At 43.5% G+C, this 25739-nt stretch overlaps 1 long non-coding RNA gene across 4 annotated transcripts in view; it reads left to right on the top strand.

The window, feature by feature from the left end:
* LOC108352884 (uncharacterized) overlaps positions 1 to 25739 on the top strand; it is an 82046-nt gene that overhangs the window by 10544 nt on the left and 45763 nt on the right. Inside the window, exon 3 of one of the 4 annotated variants that reach the window (XR_015638654.1) lies at positions 17653 to 17790. The exons of the other annotated variants lie outside the window; for them this stretch is intronic. This is a non-coding gene — a long non-coding RNA (uncharacterized LOC108352884). Of the gene's footprint in view, positions 1 to 17652; positions 17791 to 25739 lie in introns of those variants that run through there. 4 annotated transcript variants of the gene reach the window in all.

Below are 25739 nucleotides of genomic sequence, written 5' to 3'. Positions count from 1 at the left end.
ATTGTTATAAGTATACAGACTATAAATAGACTATCGAATTTTGTCTGACACAAAAATAGGTGCTCAAGAAGTGTATTTGAAATGAATATAAGCCTGAAAAACAGAATAATTAAATATCACATAGATTGCAACAAATAGAGCTGTACCCAGTGGCAGAAGCAAGGAATTCCATTGTCTCGGGAGGCTGGGGCAGGGAAATAGTATGGGGTGCACAGTCAGCCTGGAAAGTTATTACACACAGGGGCGTGGGTGTGGTTTAGAGGTAGAGAATTTACATGGCACGTGTGAGACTCGAGCCCAGCAAATAGGAGGAAGTGATGCATTTCTGAAACTCACTTCCTCTGTGACTACCATATATCTATTCAGACCTTGTCTCTCCAATTCAACTCACATTTAATTGGTAAAGGATCTCTTTCCTCAAGCCGGGCCTCAGCAGGCTCCTCTCACACGCACTCACTTAGGCACCCGGCATCCTAGTTGTAAAGCATGTGGTGGACAAAGCCCTTGGGTTGCAGAAGGGCTTTTTAAAACTCAGCACCGGAGACTGCCCTTAGCCAAGAAGCCTGTCCTGTTTACTGTAGAGCTTATCCAATGTCCCTGCCTTTTACCTACTATGTGCTAACGGCTCTCATGTCGCAATGATCAAACACGTTGCCAGACATTGGCTAGGGCTCTTACGAGAGACACAAAACAATACAAAACAAAACAACAGAAACTTCTCCAGGAAAACCGTTGGTCATGGTGAGGCTGTTGTCTCTGCCCTAGCTGGTCCGTCCGTTCGTTCTTTCTTTCTTTCTTTCTTTCTTTCTTTCTTTCTTTATTTATTTATTTATTTCCTTCTTTCTTTCTTCCTTTATTTATTTATTTATTTTGAGGCAGAGCCTCATGTAAATCTGGCTGGCCTGGAGTTTGAGTATAGACTGGGCTGACTTTAAACTTAAGAAGATCTGACAGTCTCCTGAGTTCTGGGATTAAAGGCTCTTCTTGCCTCCACATCCAGTTCCCAGACCACTGTTGAGCACAGAGGCTCTATCAGGTGAGACCTGAAGACTTGGCCACCTTCCTTGTTTCCATCTCTTTGGTGTCTAGAAATGTCTTCTGGGTTTGTAAAAAGAAAGGTTATATCACTGCAGTCCACAAGACATTGAGTCTGCCATCCTTTGTCCTTGAGGAGATGGTGTGCAAAGGCTTGGGAAGGAAGGGAGAACAGGTAGAAGTCACCTTCACGGTCCTCAAAGATAAGTTGTAATCTCCTCCCAGCCCCTTCCTGAAGACTTGAATGGAGGTAGCCCCCTGCCAAGCGTCAGCATTATGAGAAGATCCTCACTAGGTCCCAGGACATCTACCAGGCTGGAGCCAGCCCCTCAGGCGCAATTCTCTGAGCTTAGCGTGAAAAATAAGAGTTATCGTATCAGAGACCTTAGAAAAGAGGGTGGCCGCCGGATGGATGAGCTTCATGTTTTCAGTGGTGACATGATCGGGCACCAAGCCGTTTCTATTTGAAGAACAGCCGGTGGCCCTGCTCAGCAGATACAGACTTTTGAACTTAATCATTTTCGATACTACCAAATGCATTTTCTTTTCCAAGTGAACATCTGTTAACCATTAAATAGTGGAAAAGGTCACACCAATTTGAGCTGGAGGGTAACTACTGGAAGTTCTCTTGATGTTAGCATAAAGACTGAATATCCTATTCAAGAACTAGGTATGGGACATGCAGTGCCTCTGTAACCTCAGTGCTTTCTGGGTAAGGGGCAGTGGCGGGGGGAGGGAGATTCTGGGTCTTGATGGCAAGACAGTCTAAGCAACTGGTGGTGGCTTCAGATTTAGTGAGAGACCTTATATGGAAAACTAAGTTGGGAAATCAGTTAAGGAACACACACACACACACACACACACACACACAAACAACAACAACAACAATTTAACAAAGGACATAATTTAAAGACACTTTAAAGGTTTTTCTGAGACACTTTCCGTCTACTTCTGACTGACCTGACATTGACCCGTAAGTAGGCTGACCTCAGGCTTGCAGCAATCCTCCTGCCTCATCTTCACACATGCTGTGATTGCAGTTATGTATTAATCTGCTAAGCCATTAATGTTTTTTAAAAAATACTGTTTCATGTATATGGCGAGTCAACATTTTCCATCAAGATTTCAGTTGAATTCTGTTATAAATAGCGTTTTGGTTCTAGCCTGCGTTGTTCTACATTTCTCCTGGATTTGAAAGCAAAGGTGGGTCATTAAAACCATATCCATTTACTTTGAAAATAGAACAGCAGCTTTCATTCATTCTAAATGGATGCACCGTGGGCGTAATGTGCAAAAGGTAGCAGCCCTTACTCTAAAGAAAGCCTCACATTTCATTCACACCTGAGCCGAACAGCATAAACCACGAACTACCCTCCCTTCTGTGACTCTTTCGCACACATCATTTATTAGTCACATCTTTTACATAACAAATTACATCACGCATGTCTGTTCAGAAGAATTATAACTTAATTACATAAAGTTGAAGTGAAGGCAAAAAAAATACTTCCCTGATGTGTTCTATATTTATACTTGAACTTCTTTCCCTCTCTGGAGTGTACAGTCCTGCCTTGACCCTGGGGAGCTGTGGCTTTCATCGTCTGTTTTCTTCTCTATTTTTATACCCTTATTTTAAAAAAAGAAAAAGACCAAAAAAAAAAATAAACCCTCCAACCTGCAACACAGAATTCCAGACACAGAGCAGTCTGAAACACATAGGCAGGCCTACTCTCTTGGAGACAGAAAAATTCATCATGCAACCTGGGTTCCACATTCTTGATTCTTGATTGAGAATAACCCAGTATGATTCAGCTCCCTGAAGAAAAAAGGAAGCCCATTTATAACCTAGAGAGACACCCTGTACAGTGAAGTCGTCCTTTAGTGTCTCTGAGAAACCAGAAGATGTTATTTGGTGAGATTTATCGGTGAAAGCAATGGTAACAGACTGCTTAGAAATGGTGTCAGCATGGGCTGATGTAGGAGTAAGGCAGAACTAAGGGACAAATCCTCTTCATGGCTTTATGTATACCATCAGACGCCAGACCCAAAGATCAGCTACAGAACTTTCACTTCTTTTTTTTTTTGAGCTTTTATTTCTCAATTTCTTTTTGCAACAATAGTTTCACAAAGCAAACCAGCTCAGACAAACATGGCTACTGAAATCTTATTTGGGAATGCAAGAAGTGTGCTTAACAAGACTGAAATGTTAGATGTTAATGTAGCATCCTGGACACTAAATTTAAATAAGTGGTATAACTGGGCACTGTTTATAAAGATGCTTGGAACCTTAGCAGTTGGTTGGTGATGCTCCACTGTGTAAATGAATGACTAGTGATGGAGGATCACCGGCAGCTGGTGTAAGTGCATCCTGCATGCTTACTTGGTTATATCCTGCTAAAACTTTTATGTCCAGAAATACCCAACATTTCTAGAGCAGCAACAATGCTATTTACTTGGCTTGCTTATGTAAATTACTAACCAACTATTCACAGGACATTTAGTCATTATCCGTTTTTGCTTTTCCTCACAGGGCCTCCACCATAGTTTACTGGGCAAGAGTAGGGAGTTTAAATCTGGCAGCAAAACTTGTGGGATAGACCACACTGCTCTAGGGAATCTAGAATGATTGTTTCTCTCTTTAGATAAACAAAGAAAACTTGTAACTAGCTAGTCTCAGGACATAAAGACAAATCCACAAGAAGACATCTTAATGTTATTTTTTTTAAATCTATACTGGTGGGATGCTCAGCCCTGTCTTTCCAAGATTCCTTACTAAGTTAATTTGCAGAAATTTCTTCTTAGACCAAACTTCCCTGAGTCACTGTTCCCCTTTTATGACTGTGGTCTTAGAAATACCCCCAGTTTACAGAAAACACCTGGAAGATATTAGGGTTAGGGTGTATACTGCCTCATATGCACCTGAGCGTTGTCTGACTATGCACCAGACAGGCAATAGCTGGGACCACTCTCTCACTGTCAATAACATTTATTCATTTGGTTGCTACCCCTAGGTAGCAACATTATCAATGGCCTCTTAATAACATTGTAATTAGTCTGCAATGACAAACCCCATTATGAACCACATCTTCTGGGGTTCTGAACTTTGAATCCTCCTGCTCTGCATTAAATAGGGCTTACCCTATAAGCTGAATTAATGAGTGTTGAATCAGAGAGGAGTTGTATCAGATGTGAATTTAAGATGATGGGGTTGGCAGTCACCGGGCTACAGCTCAGTAGCCCTGAGCTCAGACATAAGAACTTCACAAACTACACAGAAAGATCATCAGGAGAAGCAGAAACCTAAGCCCCGAGGCCCCTATCAAGAGGTGGTCCCATCTTCCTGTTCATCTACGGAGCGAGATAACAAGCCCACACCCACCAAGCTCCAGTTCTGGACACCATCTTGCAGCTGTTTCCAATAGATTACAGTTCAACTATGACCAGCAAAAACATCAACACGTTAAATAGAACTCTGCCCACTCCTTGCCACTTGAACTTTTGACTCTCCATTTGACTACCACATAGGACTAGGGTAAGAAATCACCTGCGTGATCTCTTAATCCTTATTAATGGATCCCACTCTTGCATCCATTATACGAGACTGTTTGGCTCCCTCAGGTCTGCCTCCTCTCCCGGTCTCCATAAACTTCTTGGACAAAGCTCTTTATTCTCTTGTGCAGCCCCTGAGCACCTGCTCCTTACAAATGCCAGAGACTGTCACCAGAGAAGCTGCAGGTGGATCCTGATGGTGGAGGGGTGTGCTGGCATAGCCATGCCCGCTTTTCTTGCTTGTTCTGCCCGCACACAGAGCTCCCTGCCAGGGCAGTGGCCTTTCAGCAGTCTGTGTTCCTGATTGGAGGGGATGGGAGGTTCAGGAGCAGCTTTGCTGTGGAAACATGCTGAATTCCACCTCAGGAGCTATGCCAGGGTGCTGAGAAATACCAGACTTAAAGGACACCTCCTTCAAAGCTTTCTAGGTGGGCAAGGGCAAGGTAGGGCCTTGTGGCATTCAAGTCTCAAGCACAATGCTTGACTTTCAGTTCCATGTCTATGCCCTCTTGACCTCTTAAATGCTTTACCCTGCAAATAACTCCTTCAGAGGTGCCAAGAATGACCCAGAAGCATCTGCCAATACTGTCAGAGCCTTTCTTAAACTGTTCTACCTCAGCTGAAAGTGCACTGCATCTCTATTTTTCTGCCAACACCAGTATCCCACAAGTGTGGCAGGGTAGCCATAGACCATAGTCTACCGTGTGTTCCCTGAAGACTCAACAGCAAGTTACTCAGATAAAGATCCTCGAAGGAAAATGGGAGTCTATTGACTGGTCTGATCAGCTTGCTACCTATGCGTTGTGAACAGTCACGACGAACCTCATTGAGATGTACAATGATAACATGTTGACTAATGGTTTGAAAACACGTTACAAATAAAATTTTCATCTCTGAAAAATAGTTTTGTTTTTGGTCAGGGTTTGAGAAATTTAAGAACTGATTTTTCAAAAGTGACTCCCAGTGGACATTATTGAGATAAGGACAATATTTAAATAAAGCCTATACACAAAATTCTTATTTTTTTCTCAGTTCTAACAAATTTTCTATGGTTATATTCAAGAACTCTATGCATTTGGAAAACTTTCATAGACGAATGAGGATTATGCTTGCACCACACTGGGCTCAGAACAATCATACCAGGAAGAGAGAAAGTGTGTAAGAATACACGGCTGTTTGTTATTTGTAAGTATGTTACTGTGATACATTTTTGAAAATTAAAAACGAATAAGACTTGGGTCTTGGTCCCACAGAAGCTCTGTATGGGGAGCCTTTGGGATAGTGCCTGGGTGTTGCTTTTTATATAGCTTCCAGACAATTCCACTGTGTAGCTCAAGGTGACAAATACTGTGCCCACCCTGCCAACAGGGAGAGACAAGAATGGTAAGCTTGCTGGTGAGCATCGAGATAGTTCTGTCACCTCCAGTTCAGTCAGAGGTACGCAGGCCTCAAAGCGGATTCCCTAGCACTGTCTTTCTGGGTTAGGGTTTTACTGCTGTGAACAGACACCATGACCAAGGACAACATTTAATTGGGGCTGGCTTACAACTTCAGAGGTTCAGTCCAATATCATCGAGGCAGGCACGGTGCAGGAGGACCTGAGAGTTCTACATCTTCATCTGAAGGCGGCTAGGAGAAGACTGACTCCCACATGGGTAGGAGGAGGATCTCCTTGCCTAGCCTGACAGTGTCACACTTCCTCCAACAAGGTCACACCTCCTAATAGTGGCACCATATCCAAACTACTACGCTGTTCCCTATCTTTTCCCAGAGGTGTGGAGGATGCTCAAGAACAGTGACCTGACAAGCACCATTATTGACAAAAGGACCACACACTGTGATGGGAGCAGAGATTCCCTGTTACTCTGGAGAACAAGACTTACACAGTATCCATTTTCACACCACCCACCATGGCATGAAAGAGAATGTAGTGGAACTGAATGAGTGGGTTTCCCTGGCCGCTGTGGGTGAGCAGACCTCCTGACCCATCACATCCAGAATCCAGCTGATTTTGTTTGGGCAGACAGCTGGCCTCTGGCTCCAGAGCCAGCCAGGTAATCGTCACGAAACCAGGAAGAAAGCCAGACATGGTGTTCAACCGGCAAGCCCAGCACTTGGAAGCTGAGCCTGGGTAATTGTCATGAGTTTGAAGCCAGTCTGGGCTATGATGCAAGCTTGGAGCTAGCCTGGCCTACATAGCAAGCTCCAGGCCACCCTGAGCTACAATGACACCCTCACTTAAAAAAATTATAAAAACAAACAGGAAAAGATGAAAAGAAAGAATAAACAACAAGAAAAATAAGAGAAAGAAGTATTTACAAAATCACCTAGGTGAAAAAAACTTTTAAAACCTTTCTGTGCTGTCTCCTGCAAACATCATGGTTCATTTTATTTGCTATTTAATCTTTCTCTAAAAAGAGTGTTAGCATTCTGAATAATTAGCACAAACTTTGCTGCTCATGTTTGTACCCTGCAATGCAAGTTTTAAGGACAATTGAGGGGTATTTAAGGCACGTGCACAATGACCCGAACACACAGTTTGCAGTTTGCAGTGGAGACATGCATGTGGATTTCGAGTTTGACAGAACAGTAAAAACGCTGCACAAAACCATCCAGAAGGTTTGCATCTCCTTTGGTACATGCCCTGGTCCTATTTGCACGCTCTACCGCCTGGTCACTAGTTTCTGAAGGAATACTAAAAGGAAAAGAACTTTCTGGTGGCCGCTCTTTCTAATAATTTCCTACCAAAAGTCTACATTTCCTAGCTTCCCTTGTGCCCAGGGCAAGCAGTTCCAGAAGGGAACTCAAGTGCACACGTGGGTGATAAATGTCTCCTCCATGTCTTGTGTCCTGCCTCAGGTCAGAGCAAGCCTCTCTTTGTTTTCTTTTTCCATCTCTCTAGGGCTGCTCTTTAATATATGGTGCCAGAGACCCTGGAGGGGGATCTGAGCCTAGTAATGGCTCAAGCCCACCCATGGCTAAACCTCCCTGGCTCTCATACTTTCCCCATCCCCAAGCCCAAGACAACCCAAGAGGTCAGGCAGCCTTTTCTTTTCACTCCTTGTCTCCATCCCTTACCTTTCACCTACTGTCTCTCCCCAACACAGTCTGGCCTAGGCTGGAGGCCACACTGCACGTGACCAGAACGTTCACGCAATGTAGCAAAACTCATGGGCAAGGCAAAAATGAACCTAACTCAGAGGCCCTTGTATGTCTGGGACCATGCCGAGCTTCCTTCTGTCTGTCTTAAGACCTGCTCAGTGGAAGGCACCAGAGAATTTCCACTCTGCGAGAAACTTTTGCTGCAATTCTAATTCTGGGAATTCTCCACGGGCCTACCATTTGGTCAAGTAAATGCCCAAAGAACCTTCCACTGGCCCCGCAGTTTCTTAGCCCTGGAGTAGTAGAGGCTGAGGGTGCCTGTTTACTTTCCAGTCCCATTTGTTCCTTTTGGGACTCACAGGGGTCCTCTGAGTGGATTTCACCCCTGTTTTTAATCTTCGCCTCTACCCTGAGTTCTAAATTCTCCATTCTAAAGTATACACCCTCAGCCTGGCTGCAGGCTAATCTGAACGACTCCACTTGGGAGACCTCATATGAAGTTCAGTTGTTCACCTCTCAGTCCAAATCTGGCCTCAATATACATAGGACAAATGGTCCCTACTGGTCTAAATTTAGAACTTTCCATTTTTAATATTTACCCTAATTTAGGTGACTCCACAGGCAGAAAATTAGTGTGGCCTGAGCCCCTTCTCATAAACTCACGGGTCACTTGAAATGTTCTCAAGGTCCTGGTTTACACCCATATCAGCAGCCAGCAGCCACTCTGCCAGCCGCTTCTGCTGGGGCTCCAAATTTGCATTATTCCTAACTGAGGTAGAATGCGACTCATTTGCTTCTTGCTGTTGGCCTAGTCATGTTGCTGTTTCTTCACGTCTGGAAGGAACAGCTTGGTTGTCTGCTTTGGTCTGCAGACACACACACACACACACACACACACACACACACACACAAACACACACACACTGGCTACTGATGTGTAGATTGGCGGATCTGGTCTTACAGAGACTAGATGTCTTTGAGGTATGGATAATACTGAAAATTTATTTCATGCTTGAAAGAAAAAGGCAGCTCAGGACTTCTAAGACAAAGTTCTCAGTCAAAGTTATTAACACATGGGAAATTTATTTGCCCCAGAGGGACAGAGGGCAGGGAATAAGAGACAAAGACAGGAGATAGAGGGCAAGGGGAGGGGCAGGGAACAAGGGAGAGGAGGAGGCTTATTTGTCCTGGAGGAACAGAAGGCTCCTCTGGATAGAGTCCATTTCCCGTAGGAAAATGGCAGTTTATAAAGGTAAAAGGGGAAACCCCATGTTAGAATGAGGTATTTAATTTTAATTGATCTTGTTAATTATGCGAGCCAAAGGGGCTGCTAATTGCTGCACTTCTGGATTTTGATAGCTGGACATTGGTAGTCCAGGAGGAGGAAGTGGCTAGATAAGGGAACAGACTTGGGGGGCCAGCTTCGAGGTTGTAATCTAATGGGTTTTTGTAAGGCAGAGGGAACAGAGAAGGGCTTGGCCTGCCACACTTGCCAGGCTCAAGCCGGCCTGAGTCCCCTCAATGCTGCTCTACTCTACTGGAGAACCGAGCTCTGGAGTTGGAATTTGGGCTGTCTGCTCCAGACCCATGCATGTTTGTTTAAACATTCCCTCCAAATCAATCAGGCTGGCAGCCTAATTCTATGACAGAGAGCCAGAGAACAAAATAGAACATTCCAGGAAAAGACTCCGAGCTTGAGAGCCAGAAGGAAGTAACCAGGTTCCCACAGAGGTTACAAAGGGCAAGGTGTCTCACTGAATCCTCCTTTTCCTGGGCTTCTTTACTGTCTTTAAAGGTTTGCTATTGTTGACCATTTAACTTTATAAATTTTAGGATTTGTAAGTTTATTGAGTATGACTTTTCATGGTTCTATAAAATTTAAAGTAAGCTTAAAGTCTGTAACAAAAGGGAGATAAAAAAAATTGCGTAGGTAATCTTAACTTGTTATAGCATACACATAAGCAACTTGGACCCAGCTCTTGCTTTGGAAAATGGTATTTGCCTGCTGGGCTTACCTTGGAACACTGTGTGGCTTGCCATGATCTTGGCTGGTACACTCATCTAGATGGAAGCAAGCCTGGTGACTTCACTGCCATCCTGGTTAGGGAGATTGTTCGTGTGTTATTCATCTACTACCCACTGTATTCCTCCTTTGAGACTAAGGAGGCAGCACCAGGCTTCCCAGATGGATTGTTCTAAAACCGGGTCATAAAACATACCTTTGATAGTTTTGCTATTTTTGTTAAGCTCTAACCATTTGGAGAAACTGAGTCATATAACAGAGTAGAATTCTATAAAACTACACTATCACAATGAAGTTCCTACTCTCCTACTCCTACTGTGTTTATGGTTTAGTGTTTAGTTTATACTAAAGGATCTTTAATTCATAATTGTCCTTTTTAAGGCTCAAATTTAACATGGATATATTTAAAAAGAAAAACCCTAATCCTATAAAAAGCACCAATTTGTAAGGTGTTAAAGATAATTAAGATATACAAGCTGGTTCAATTAGTGATGCCCTTTACCCTGGCTTTTGCTAAGTACTGATATAATTTATTTACAGAGGCAAGCTCAGCACAGAGTTCAGTCTCTTACATAACTTTCTACATATGTTGTCAAAAGTAATCAAAACAAGTTTAAACCAAACTTACTTTACTTGATTATAGAATAATATTTAAAATCTGGTATATGAAAATTGGTTATGAAAAATTGGATGCTTGAGTAAAATGGATTAAATTTATAATAGTCTTGCATGGCAGGAAACCCTCGGGCTCAAGCAACTCCCTAGTTAGTCATCATTTAGTTCTCTTGGATGGAGCGCCATCCCACCACAGTGAGTTCTGTGCTAGCCTTGTCACCGGACAGGAGTACGTGGAAAAATACCTGTCCAAGGTCTGCTTATTCTGTCTCTGGCTGCATGGCCCCAATCATGTAGAACAAACCAGAAAGAAACTCCTCGTTACGCAAAGACGAATTACTGCTTGGGTCTCACACAGCACAGGGTGTGTTCTCAACAGAGCATCTCCCAGTCTGCATCACATCTTAAAGGTCTCACACAGCAGAGAGTCAAATAGCAATGACTGCCCTCCCTGTCTCCTGAACTGACTTCTAAGAATACAGCAAACAGGGAACGTTGTAGCTTTTGCCTGACTGGTATGAGACCTGCATACTAGTGTGATTGACCATGCTCTTTACCCTGGCGTTTGATTCTGTCTTTTACCACAAGCTAAAGTCAGGGTCCACTCCCTAGTTACCCTATTCCCTGATTAAAGGAGGATGCCAGATTCTGCCACAGCTTTGGGAAGTCTTTCAGAATAACCAAGAGGTGTCTATGATGGCTGGTTTTGTGTCTGTAGAATCAGCAACCAATACCATTTAGTAGGGATATCCCAAGTTCTCTGATTCTTTAGGAAGCTCTGATTTAGACGAAGGAGATTTTTTTTTACTCCAACCTGGGCTCACCTGTAGTGCTTGGAGAATATAATCTGGTTTTTACCCAGAGAGCCAAGACTTAGGCTCTTATCCCGAAGCCTACACGGTAAGATGGTCTTTGGCAGTGAGGTAAAGTGCCTGAGTGAAAAGGAGACCTCACTGTTCCAGGAGTTAGGCTAGGCTTTCTAAGAAATTCTACAAGCCAATAGTTGTTAAAACATGTTTAATTTGGTTATTTTGCTTTATAAATCATGCCTCTAAGCAACTAGTCTTTTTTTAAAAAAAGTAAGCGAAGAAACTTGCTTACTGCTGTCAGAATGTGGGGACCTACCTAGAGATATGTTCAAAAACAAGAAGGCTAAAAGTTAGTTTGAGCCTTCCTTGTTAGTTCAGTCTATTTTCCATGTAGATTATCTATTATAGGTTTGGTATAATTGACTGCTTTTATCTTTCATCTGTTGGTTGAGTGTATGGGATGAAAATGTTATAGAGAATTTTTAAAAGGTTCTTCTAATCGGGCTAATTTTAGAAAACTCTGTGAAAATGAATCATTTACTCTTAATATGGCGGTCAATGAATAAGATCTTCTAGAATGTTCCAGAGAAGGGCCTGTTGAGAAGACAGCAATACAGTCAATGTCTCTGGGAGTACTTTTACATTAAAAATTAAGAATTATTTCTTTGGGGAGATTAAAACTTAGAATTACATCGTTTCTTTATATAGACTGATACTATAAAATACATTTACTGTGTATAGGTATGATAATTCAATATTAACAAAATATGTATTAAGTCGTGCTTTCAAATATTATATATGATCATTTAAGGTAATAGTCCCAGTTTTTAAAGCTTCACCCCATTACTTTGTTTATAACCAAAATTAATGTTTTACTTGAGATGTTGTGTTTTTGTTCATTAAATTATAACTGGTATTGGTAATATTTGAAGCAAATACATATCATCCGTGGAAGCAAGGAATATTGGACACTTTTGTCAGCCTCTAGCTGACTTCCTTTACAGAGCATCCAGGTCCTTGTTCCTGATGCTTGTACCTGATTAACATTTTTCTTGTTTGTGGTCCTGCCAGTTGTGACCAATTTAACTCACGTTAACCTGATGTAAAGGTCCTCCTCACATAACTTTGTCTCTTCACGTTACACAGAGTTGCATGGTAATTACCTCATGGATTATGCTCTGGATCTTTGCCAACTGTTAAGTGTTATCATGGGCATTTGGATGGACCCTCTTTTGAAGCATTCTAACCACTGCTCCCCTTGTCACGGCTCTGTCATCCTCTACGCAGTTACTGACAGATTGATGCCCTCAAACCTCTAAGAGCACTTTTAGTGATCTTGAAAAGGGACCAAGGAGGGCATGGCCCATCCCTCTTCCTGCCACTCTGGGCAATGTTTTCAAGACTCAGAACTAAGGCAGCTTGACCAAAATTAATTAATTTAATTAATTAGTAATTAATTAACCAATCAATGAATCACTTAATTGATCACTGTCTGTCTCACCAGTTCATATCAGCTTAACACCCTTCAAGACCAGCTACACCCCCTGACTACTGCAGAATTCCAAACTTAAAAGGGACTAAACCCAATGGCTACGAAGGATGGGATTTTTAACGTTCACTGCAAATGATACTACTTATACGCCAAGTCCTAACTGCTTTGAAATGGGGCCTAGTGACACAGGGACCAAACAAATGTCTGCTTTCATTTCTCTCCCTCTCTGGTTCCTCCCCATGGTCACTCTTCTCTCATTACCCTCACAGCTATGTGCTTTACCCTCTTTTTAAATGTTTTACTTACTGAAATTCACCCTATATGCAAAAACCGTTTCAGGCAAGCTGTCCCAATGGGCCACACCCTACAACACTTCCATTTGTTCTCCATTTGTAAATATATAATCTACAAAAGACCTTTTAGACACTGTGGGGAAACTCTGCCTAAAACGGCACTTTCCTCTTTTCACCCCAAGCCAGACACAATCCTTTACATTAGTCCTCTACATTTTCTGGTTCCCTTCCCTGGATGCTCCATAACTCCCTGCCACCTCTGCTGGCTCCTTCTGATGCAGCAGTCCCTATCACCCTGAATCACCTCTATGGTCATTTTCTCTCAGTGACCCATTATGTCTTTTCCATCTCTGCTCTTCTGTCTCCCACAACCTTCACAGAAAATCTCTCCACATTTACTCTGGACATAACTCACCTGCTTCCAGCCCTCTGGTAATTATTTCCCAAGTTTCTTCAGGAATACAGAATAACAATCCCCCAATCCATCACAGCTGGTCAAGTTAAGGCTCTCCCCTTGCTACATGGCCATCAGACCCCTCTTGAATGGATCCAGAATTACCTCCTCCTCAGCAGACAACAGCTATAACATCATCTCCCTGTATTTTTATATGCCATGAGTTAGGAAGAATGGTTTGATGTGGGGCTGCATGCTAGGGGGCTCCCCACAGAGCTCTCTGGCCCAGCTAGGTGCTTGGGTGAGAGGGATGGGGAGAGAACTCAGGCAGGGAGGAGAAGAGATTTTGCCACCTCTGCTAATGGTCTTTCTTTCCACTGGTGCCGCTTCTGTTGCTCAGCCAGGCTGAGCCAGCAAGAAACTGACTAGCCAGCACGAGGTTCAGGGGAGCTTCTGGAGAGCAGATCTCTTCCCCAAGCAACAGTGTTACCGCTCTTATTATAGAAGATCTCAGATGACAGAATAATTCCTGCTCACCTTTAATCCTTCTGAACACAATTATTAAATACAGTTTTTGGATGGGTCAGTGTCTGACAGCAGATGCTTCCTATTGGTTTGGCCTGAGAGCTTGGGAAGACCTCATCTACATATTTGGGGGTGTGGTCCTGCTTCTATGTCTGATCTGTCTTGAGCCTATGTAGCCTGTAGTCGTGTCCTCACCTGTGGAGGAGAGGCTTGGGTGTTTCCCTGTGTGACTGATCTCTCAAATCTCTCTACAGGGGGTTGTGAAGGGCTGTATCTATGAAGGGCCTGATCTTCTGGGAGACTGGGAATGCTCCTGCCATCCCTTTTAGGGTACCTGGGGATTCGACCTTTCTTGACCAGGGATCAGGGTACTTTTCACAACCCAACGCCCTACAGTTTCCTTCTCAAAGACTACAGCATCTCTTAAGGCCAAGCCAAGCAGTTCAGAAGGGAGTTACTATGGTATCATCGATAGCCATTTCCACCCCAAAAGAGGCCACACCTTATCCCATTTTGGCCACCTGCTCATGTGGGTAACAAAAGTGTCCCCAAAGTCCAATCTCGAATAAGAATGCTTTTGCCCAGGGTCAGACCACACCTCTCTTTCTGCCCTTCATTTCCCACAGTAACCAAACACCTTCCATCCCTGACATTATCTTCTGCATGGGTAACTTGTTGATGTAGGCTATAGATACACAGAAGGAAGGGTGAATGGGGTCTTTGGCTTGGGCTTTTTGTGTTTCGTGGAGTGGTGCTGTTTTCTCTGTGGTTCCCACAGGAAGGGTGGACCCCTGGGCTGTTGAACCCTCACGTCTTAGTTACAGGCATGATATTCTCTGCGTCACGGCTATTGGATTTGAGTTCCTTACACTTTGCTGAAAGGGTCTCTCTTTGTGCCTGCCCATTTTCTCAAAAGGCTTTTGCTGCTTACATAGCATAGAAACCCAGAGACCAAATCATTAAAATTTCTGGGAAGATAGGAACAGGACCTTGGTGTAGGAGTGGTGCTGATGCTAAGGTCCTGTTCCCCTGATTGGTTCTTGATCTACATAAAGATGCCATGGGCCAGTGGCTGGGCAGAAGGAATAGGTGGGACTTCTGGGACCCTGCAAACAAGTGGGCAGACTCAGGAGAGAGGAAGGAAGAGTTGGTTTTGTTGTTGTGCTTTTTATTTTGTTTTTGTTTTGCTTTTTAAATTGGATATTTTATTTGCTTACATTTCAAATGTTATACTCTTTCCAGATTTCCCCTCTTCAAACTCCCTATCCCATCCCCACTTACCCTGCTTCTATGAGGGTGCTCCCACCCACCCACTTCTGCCTCACCACCCTACCATTCCTCTACACTGGGGCACCAAGCTTTCACAGGACCAAGGGCCTCCCATCCCATTGATGCCAAATCAGGCCACGTCAGTTCCTTCCCATAACCCACAATACAACTCATGGACCACATGACTCAAGAGGGAGGGAGACTGAAGACTGGATGCTTCAGTCCTACTTAGAAGGGGAAACAAAACAATCAAAGGAAGTAGAGGGTGGAAGGGACTTGGGAGGAAGAGAAGATGGGGAGGGGGAAAAGAGGGGCAGAATCAGGTATTGGGGGGAGATGTACAGAGGGTCAGGAAGTTGAACGGAGGTTGTAGCAATGGTGGATGGGGAACTGGAGGTAGCAACCAAAAAGTCCCAGATGCCAGGAAAGCAAGATCCTCCCAGGACCTCACAGGGATGACATCAGCTGAAATAATTCACAAAGGAGAGGAAGAACCTGTGGAGACCATTTCCAGAGGTTAGGCGTGCTCCCCTCCCCCCGGTTGAGGGATGAGGCCACCCACCCTCCTCCCAAATTTTAACCCAGAATCGCTCCTGTCTAAAGGAAATACAGGGACAAAGAGTGGAGCAGAGACTGAAGGAAAGGCCATCCAGAGACTGCCCCACCTGGGGATCCATCCCACATGCAGACACCAAGCACAGACACTATTGCTGATGCCAAGAAGTGCTTGCTGACAGGAGCCTGATACAGCTGTCTCCTGGGAGGCTCTGTCAGATCCTGACAAACACAGAGGCAGATGCTCAAAGCTAAACATCGGACTGATCACAGGAACTCTGATGGAGGAGTTAGAGGAGGAAGGGAGAGTTAACCATACTCTGGAGAGGAAAAAAGCCAAGAAGCCCTGTGAGATCTAGGGCAGAGCAGCTACAGGCCACTTCCACAGGAGGGAGGCTGGGATGCTGGGACTAAAGGTCACTGAGCAACTGAAGTTGAGGACAGGTTGAGGGCACTAAGCTAAGAGTATTGGGAAGGGCACAGTAGCAATGGAAGATTAATACTACCCAGTAATTGAGCCAACAAGGCAAGTTGAAATTGACCAACTTGTGTGTCTGTGTTTTTCTTCTTCGGATCCAATATTCTACGGGTGGGGGCTGGTAGCATGGCCCCATTCCCGGAGTTAGGGTGGAGTAGCAAAAGCTACATCAACACCTTAATCCAAGATGGTGCTATAAACTACATCCTCCTGTTTCAGGAGTTTGGGCTCAACAACACTCTCTTTGTTGCTTCTGTTTCTATTTTCCCAATATAAGGAGAGATTACTTATTATAGTTTGGGTTTGAGAAGAACACAGCAATTCTTTTTCCCTTAGGCTGGGTTTTGTGATTCCCCTCTCGATTTCCTTGTGAGCTTTGGTCATTTAAACATCCTTAGGAAACACAGACACATTATCTTCTGCTTCTCCTGTCCACTTCTGAACCTTTGCTGTCCTGGCTGGCTGGCCCCTGTGGTGCCTGTGGAATGTTCTTTGGCATTTCTGTCTCCTCACTGGCCCTCAGGGAATGTTTCTGCCCACTTGTTTTATGATTGGGAGAGACCCCTGGCCAAAGCTAGCTTGCTTTCTGGAATTTGTAGTGTATATTGTGTTTCTAGTTGCAAAGTATCTCCTGGGCCACACTTGAGACCAATAGGAGGGCTAGTTCTTCTTATTGATATGGAAAAGTTCTCAAAAAGTGTCTAGACCAAAGCACTGTCTAAATAGAACCATGCAGAAGGGAGCAAACCGGGCCTATAACAGAGGTAACTGAAACTGTGCCACTTACTCCCGGGCTTGTAAGAAAATGTGACTGAAGGCAAACAAATTCATTTCTCTTGCAATACACATTCTTATAAAACTCAATAATTTTTCTATTATCAAGAGCATATTTTGGTATTTTTTAAGTTCTCTAAATAAGTGGCCAGATTTCTTTTAATTGCAGAGTACATGCATATAGTTCGGTTTGTGCAAATCCAAATGCATTTAAAATATTTTTCTGTATTTGCGTAAGTAATTAGCCAGGAGCAATGTGAAAACCATATTGGCCGAAAGTATTTTTGTTTTAGTTTTTCTGGCAGACTCTACTGAAGAAATACTTCTCTCCTAAAGACGGCCCTGGAGTGCCTGTGTCTGGTAAAGCAACTCCCATATGTGAATGTGGTGCAGGGGTGAAGGCTTCAGAATTTTTAGAAGATTGTGCTTCATAGCAGAACAGAAGAAAACCCTGGTGATGTAAACCTGCAACTAATTGTCTTTCTTGCTGGCGTTCTCCCGGTAGAGCGAGGTTCACAGGACTTGGCTCTCACACAGAAGCACCAGGAGCACGGCATGCTACGTTATGTGCGTTACCGGCGAGCCGCGCTCAATTCAAATGGGAAGCACATAGCACCAAGAAGGAAAGGCACAAGAGGAGGAAGGCTGCGTGTTCATGAGGAAAGCTGCCCTTCCAGATGTGCTGGAACCACGTTCCTTAGGGGACAGCGGCATGGGCCTGGTGTTTACTTTTCTTTTCCAGCTCGCGATTCTTGTCTCCACACTTGGAACCGAGAGCAGGAGCAGAGTGGCCGCTCAGTTTTGGACTCTCCTGTTTCTCCGCTTACAAATAGAACCACAAGGAATGAGAATAAAGCCAGGCAATGTGAGCCCACAAATTCTATATGATGTACATTTGTGATCCCACAAAAACAAATCAATACAACAGCGTGTGAGTATCACGAGCATACAGAGGAAGCTCCCTCACTCACTGTTGTGGAGAGTAGACGAGCTTCCACATCAGACGACAGGCATCATAAAACATGGATGCCCAAGTTAGAATGATTTTTTTAACAGATATTCAATGAAGTGGGGTATAATTGCTAGAGAAGTAGAAAGCAGCACGGGAATCCTGAATGGCAACCAGAACAGGCATTGGAAAAATGACAGTGTCCTAAAAACCAGGGCTCCGTCTCACGAGAGTGGCCATCACCTCACAGGTGGTGACTGGAGGTTTTGGAGTCCAGTTAGGGTTAGAGCAAGTGGTATTGTTACCAAAACATGATCCCAGAAAGGTCTTGGAAACATACTTTCTTACTCCACATGTATGAGAACTTCCTACACATTGCAGTCTAACATATATAACCCACTCAGTGTGGTTAAAAGAATGAGGACAGCAGACTTCTGCATACAATTGTCACATTAAAGTGCTCAGAAATTGTCACCACGTTCTTTTCTTCTTCAAAGTATCTTTTGCTTATTCTTTAACAAATCCCATACACATAAGCAATGTATGTTGAAAAATTCCAGCTCGACTCTCCACTCCCCACAGACAACACTAATACCTTTCAGCACTCACTTCCTGCCACCCCGCACTTTGTGAGTCACTGAGTCCGGAAGTCTTTGCCTGCTGATCTTGTGCAGGTGACCACAGCGGCACTGAATTCATGACTGCAGTGGCTATCCCATGTCCAGAAGACAGAGCCTCATAGCGATCCTCCTCAACCTCTGTTCTTTTGGCTCTCTCTCTCGCCTATGATGCTCGTTGAGCCTTGAGAAGTGGGTGATATGACTGTCACTCTTAGGGATGGGCACTCAGTAGCCCCTTGATGAGTCTTTTTTTGCCCACTATAGAAAGAAGTTTCTGGCCAAAGCTGTGTGCAGAGCTGGTCTACAGGTATAAACATAGATGTTTAGAAGATAGTTTGTAAACAGTAATGGGTTCCTCCCTAGGACTTATGGATTCACAATCCATGAGGTTTTTACAAAGTTTACTATACCAGGCATATATTTCTCCCTGTATAGTATGTCTCAAATTTATTTTTAAAAAGTGTTTGGCTACCCCTATAACCTTTGTGTTACCATTGCCCTAATTGGCATATCCTGCTTAGCAAGTCAATATTGTAGCATAAAGAACTGATCACTGGTTATCCTCATTCTTACAATAAGAAAAATCAGAACAACAGAAAAATCAGTGACTTATCTTAGTTTTGTCAGAGAACTGACATCACTCATCTACTCACCACACTGGAGAGAGAGGTTAACCTGTCAAGGATGGAAGAATCTTTTAAAGTCATAAATTAGTAAAAAAAAAAAATCCAGAACCAGCTATAATAATAAGTAACTGGAAACTCGAGGAAAGATGAAGGAAAAACAATAACCTTTGCGAAGTGCCTTAAGCATTCTGTAGAACAAAGTCCTGTCCTCTAAGGAAATACGCAGCCTGGGCGTTTTCTTCCAGTGCAAAGCGGGTCCCTGACTGTGTCTGTCCTCTGGGGATAAATGAGGCAGAGGTGAGGCAGCACCTGACGGTGACAAGGCCAAGTTTACAATCTCGTTACAGCAAGGGAGTTTAATGAAATTATAGGCACCTCCCCTCTTCTACACCCTCTTAAGTATCGGCAGAACTCTCGTGGGAGAATAAATTAAAGTCAACGGAGCTCCAGATGGACTCAGAAGAGGAGTTATTAGGGAAGCCCAAAGACAACAGAAGATCAAAAACCGTGACAGAATTTGAAACCTTTGGCCTCTACAGCTGCACCGAACATGAACTCGGGCTCAGCTTCAAACTAGATCAGCATAAAGCCTCACATTAATCTCAGCTCACCACAATGCTGGTTAAATGACATACTATGTCTGCCTTCCAACAAAATACCACACTGCATAAAGCAAGAAAAATCTGTCTAAAAAAGAAAGGCAAGCATTACACTGGGGTCAGACATGGCACAGGTCTTTAGCAAAACCCATTTCAGACGGGGAAAGGTAAGTCAGATTCGAATAATGTGTTAGGAGAGCTGGTCAGAGGAAGTTAGACATGAAAAAATAGACGGCTGACACAGACAGAAAGGTAAAAATTCTAAGATCAAAAGGAAAATGCTAGAAATAAGTGGCCAGATATAAAGAGTACAGAATGTCTTTGGAGGCTCATCAGTAGGTTGAACAAAAGAAGTAATTGCTGAGGCAGGGGATGAGTCAATGGAAACTTCGCAAATTGAAACACAAAGACAAAAAGGAATTTTCAAAGAGCAGCAGCAAAACCACTAACATTGCCATCCCAAAACCCTTGAACACATTTAAGAGGCATTAACATCATTTAGTCGGAAAAATCAGGGAGAGGGTGCAAGAAAAACCAATGTTTCAAGGGACAGTACGTGGAAATTTCCCAAAATGCCAGTCATTAATCTATAGATTTGAGAAATTCAAAATGCCAAGCAAGATGACTATGAAATTATCAACACACACACACACACACACACACACACACACACACACACACACGGGGGGGGGAGAAAGGGAGGGAGGGAGGGAGGGAGGGAGAGAGAGAGAGAGAGAGAGAAAGAGAGAGAGAGAGAGAGAGAGAGAGAGAGAGAGAGAGAACACACATGCTAACCACACACATGCACAAATGCTCAGTACAGACCAGCAAGGCAGAAAAGGAGAAGGAATGAAGCAAAAGCAAAAAGCAAAAAGTTCAAAAGTTTAGCAAGTGAGCCATACAGCAGTAAATAATGGGCCCGCCCTCTGAGAGACAAGGTAGGAAATCTCTCACCACATAACCATGAATGGAGAGAACATGCAGAAACTGGAGGATCTGCTCAGTCACTCACCTTATGAGGCAAGCAGAAGATGGGGCAAACCTGAGCCACCAGTGGGTTTTGCTGCTAAGGGGTCCACTCTGAAATAACCATTGATAGTGAGCATAGGAAATGCAAACCTCAACACCACAGTCCTTGATCTCCCCCTTTGCTCCCTATACTGGGGATTGAACCCAGGAGAGCAAGAGGTAGAATCTGGTCAGGAAAAACAGAAGCCCAGAAGCCCAGAATTATCAGTTTTGAGAATGTTCTTGTTGAAGGTCAGAACGCCAGAAAAGAATTGTGGTGCTGGGTCCCAGATAAGCTCTTACCCCGTCTGGAAGCTGTATGTGAGGGACAGAAACTGAGAGTACACCTGGAAACCTTGTGATTGATTGGCCAACTGGACTGACTGGTCCACTCCCTTCCTATGTCTCACCCCAGCTTTGCTGTAAGTCCTCTAAAAGCTGTCACAGTCGAGCTGAGGGCAACCTACTTCCTGGGAGCCCTTCTATTATATAGGCGCTCTCTCTCTCTCTCTCTCTCTCTCTCTCTCTCTCTCTCTCTCTCTCTCTCCCTCTGTCTCTCTCTGACTCTGTCTCTCTCTGTCTCTCTGTCTCTCTCTGTATGTCTCTCTGTCTCTCTGTGTCTCTCTGTCTCTCTCTCCTTCCCTCCCTCCCTTCCTTCTTCTCTCTCCCTCCCTTCTCTCTCTCTGTCTCTCTCTCTGTCTCTCTCTTTGTCTTTCTATCTGTCTGTCTCTCTCTTTGTCTCTCCCTCTGTCTCTCTCTGACTCTCTCTATCTCTCTCTTTCTCTCTCTATCTGTCTGTCTCTCTCTTTGTCTCTCCCTCTCTCTCTCTCTCCCTCCCCCTACCCCTCCCTCTCCCTCTCTCTGTCTAATCTATATCAGATCTCTCACTAAAATTTACCTTCTGTGGTATCTGAATTTTTTTCTTAAGTTTCTTGAGACAAGGACCTAAAAGCCACCAACTAGGACAGTCTCCAGTGGCGGCCCTTGGGCCATCAAAGATTCTAACCCCCTAAGCCAGTCTCACCTAGAATGAGAAGAGAGTCCATTGAACTGAAAATCAAAAACAATACAAACAACAACACAAACAAATTTCCTGTTCCAGTCAGGGTTTCCCCGCTGAGCTATACCACAAGCCATTTATTATACGCCATACATGTTTATCTGTTCTACTTCTGTAACTATGGCAACACAGGGTGCTGGTTTCCATCTACACCACAGATAAGTGAGTAGCACATGATGCTGCAACCTGTGGTGACAGCTTCGTCATAATAGCGTGTGGCTGCTGTGATACAGGCTATGATTAGCAAATTGTCATCGTGTGCTGAATGAAAGGTATGGTAATCTCTAAACCAACAGTTAAAGTTAAAGAAATAAAGGTCTCTTTAACTGTGAATGGCCTTGGTGCATCAATTAAATTGCAAGACATTGTGACACAGAATTGAAAAAACGAGTTTACATTGTCTATGAAAACTCTCTTTACATATAAAGACTCGGCTTGACATTGAAAAGATCACAGTACTACCACACAGTACTACTACACAAGGTTAACATAAAGTACTATCACACAGTAGTACCACACAGTACTACTACACAGAACTACTGCACAAAGCTAATATAAAGTACTATCACACAGTACTACCACACAGTACTACCACACAGTACTACCACACAGTACTACTGCACAAGGCTAAAATAAAGTACTATCACACAGTACTACCACACAGTACTACTACACAAGGCTAACATAAAGTATTATCACACAAAACTACCACACAGTACTATCGCACAGTACTACTAACATAAAGTACTAATACACAGTACTACCACACAATGCTAACACACAGTACTAACACACAATGCTAACCTACAGTACTAATACACAATGCTAGCACACAAAGCTAACATACAATGCAAACACACAATGAATGCTAACACAAACATAAGAAAGCCGGAGCAGCTATCATAATTTCAGACAGGACAGACTTTAAAAAAAATTATTGGAGATAAAGACCAATGTTATATGGTGAAAAAAGAATTAATTATCCTAGAAAATGTTTCTATCGATATTTTTTAAATATGGTTTTATCAACTGATGTACAAGAACATCTTTCACAGTCTAATTTACATTTGTAGTAAAAACTCTCCCAGACTAGGACTGGTGGAACTCTATTCAATTCCCTAAGGAGCCTCTAGTAAGCCCTCATAGCTGACATCAGACTGAGCATTGCGACGCTAAAGAGGCTTTTCCCCAGCAAGCTGGAAGTCAGAGGGACAATGACTCACACAGAAAGCCCTGCCTATGTTGAGGCATCTTTTGGGTATATGCCCAAGAGAGGTATAGCTGGATCCTCAGGCAGTTCAATGTCCAATTTTCTGAGGAACCTCCAGACTGATTTCCAGAATGGTTGTACCAGTCTGCAATCCCACCAACAATGGAGGAGTGTTCCTCTTTCTCCACATCCTCGCCAGCATCTGCTGTCACCTGAGTTTTTGATCTTAGCCATTCTCACTGGTGTGAGGTGAAATCTCAGGGTTGTTTTGATTTGCATTTCCCTTATGACTAAAGATGTTGAACATTTCTTTAGGTGTTTCTCAGCCATTCGGCATTCCTCAGCTGTGAATTCTTTGTTTAGCTCTGAACCCCATTTTTTAATAGGGTTATTTGTTTCCCTGCGGTCTAACTTCTTGAGTTCTTTGTATATTTTGGATATAAGGCCTCTATCTGTTGTAGGATTGGTAAAGATCTTTTCCCAATCTGTTGGTTGCCGTTTTGTCCTAACCACAGTGTCCTTTGCCTTACAGAAGCTTTGCAGTTTTATGAGATCCCATTTGTCGATTCTTGATCTTAGAGCATAAGCCATTGGTGTTTTGTTCAGGAAATTTTTTCCAGTGCCCATGTGTTCCAGATGCTTCCCTAGTTTTTCTTCTATTAGTTTGAGTGTGTCTGGTTTGATGTGGAGGTCCTTGATCCACTTGGACTTAAGCTTTGTACAGGGTGATAAGGATGGATCGATCTGCATTCTTCTACATGTTGCCCTCCAGTTGAACCAGCACCATTTGCTGAAAATGCTATCTTTTTTCCATTGGATGGTTTTGGCTCCTTTGTCAAAAATCAAGTGACCATAGGTGTGTGGGTTCATTTCTGGGTCTTCAATTCTATTCCATTGGTCTATCTGTCTGTCTCTGTACCAATACCATGCAGTTTTTATCACTATTGCCTCAACATATAAAAGAGACACGTGCTCCACTATGTTCATCGCAGCCTTATTTATAATAGCCAGAAAATGGAAAGAACCCAGATGCCCTTCAACAGAGGAATGGATACAGAAAATGTGGTACATCTACACAATGGAATATTACTCAGCTATCAAAAACAACGAGTTTATGAAATTCGTAGGCAAATGGTTGGATCTGGAAAATATCATCCTGAGTGAGCTAACCCAATCACAGAAAGACATACATGGTATGCACTCATTGATAAGTAGCTATTAGCCCAAACGCTTGAATTACCCCAAATCCCTAGAACAAACGAAACTCAAGACGGATGATCAAAATGTGAATGCTTCACTCCTTCTTTAAATGAGGAAAAAGAATACCCTTGGCAGGGAAAGGAGAGGCAAAGATTAAAACAGAGACTGAAGGAACACCCATTCAGAGCCTGCCCCACAGGTGGCCCATACATATACAGCCACCCAATTGGACAAGATGGATGAAGCAAAGAAGTGCAGACCGACAGGAGCCGGATGTAGATCGCTCCTGAGAGACACAGCCAGAATACAGCAAATACAGAGGCGAATGCCAGCAGCAAACCACTGAACTGAGAATAGGTCCCCCGTCGAAGGAATCAGAGAAAGAACTGGAAGAGCTTGAAGGGGCCCGTGACCCCAAAAGTACAACAATGTCAAGCAACCAGAGCTTCCAGGGACTAAGCCACTACCTAAAGACTATACATGGACTGACCCTGGACTCTGACCCCATAGGTAGCAATGAATATCCTAGTAAGAGCACCAGTGGAAGGGGAAGCCCTGGGTCCTGCTAAGACTGAACCCCCAGTGAACTAGACTATGGGGGGAGGGCGGCAATGGGGGGAGGGCTGGGAGGGGGACACCCATAAGGAAGGGGAGGGGGGAGGGGGATGTTTGCCCGGAAACCGGGAAAGGGAATAACACTCGAAATGTATATAAGAAATACTCAAGTTAATAAAAAAAAATGCAAAAAAAAGCCCTGCCTAGTAAAATGGAAACAAAATAAAAAGCAAAGGAATGCAAATCAGGAAAAGGGGAGGAGTCTGTCTTTTCACATGGTGGATCCCATTCAGTGAAACCCAACAAAACAAAACAATCTAAAGAGGTTTCATTGAGCAGCAAGTTCTTAGAATACAAGGCTAATAATCCCTATTCCGTACTTGTTTTCGGGAGAGATGCAGCCATGAGGAAAGGCTGAAGACCTTCCAGAGGGCCCAGGTTTGATTCATGCGCCTTCATCCGGTATCTCACAACTCTCTGTAACTTCAACTCCAAGGGTATCTGGTGCCCTCTTCTGGCTTCCCGGGGCACTGCCGTCACATACCAACAGCTCAGAATTAAAATAAATCTTTTTACAGTAATTGTTTTCAAAATATCTGCAAGGTATAACTGGAGTTTGTGTATGAAAGTGTCATTCATAAAACTGCCGAAAAATAAGTTACTCAGTAAAAAAATGTATCAAGCATGCCTAAGATCTAAATGTTAAATAAAAATTCCAACGCTCTAATGAGAGAAGTCAAAGGGAGCCTAACTCAGTAGAGTCCCTAATCATGGGTGAGAGACTCAATTCTGTTAAGATACAATTTACTCCTCATTTTATTTATAGATTCAGTAAAACCCCAATTAGAATCCAGACAAAATAGGTTATTAGTACTGATAAACTGAGCATAAAGTTGGCACAGAAATACAAGAGCTTAGGAGAGCCAAAATAGTACTGCAGAGCAATAAAACTAAGGAGGCTACCGGGCTGACTTTAGAATTCGGCGCACAGCTGCAGCAATC

Source organism: Rattus norvegicus, chromosome 15 (genome assembly GCF_021556685.1).
Source record: "Rattus norvegicus strain SHRSP/BbbUtx chromosome 15, alternate assembly SHRSP_T2T, whole genome shotgun sequence".
NCBI lineage: Eukaryota > Metazoa > Chordata > Mammalia > Rodentia > Muridae > Rattus > Rattus norvegicus.
This window is presented reverse-complemented; position numbering and strand designations above follow the sequence as displayed.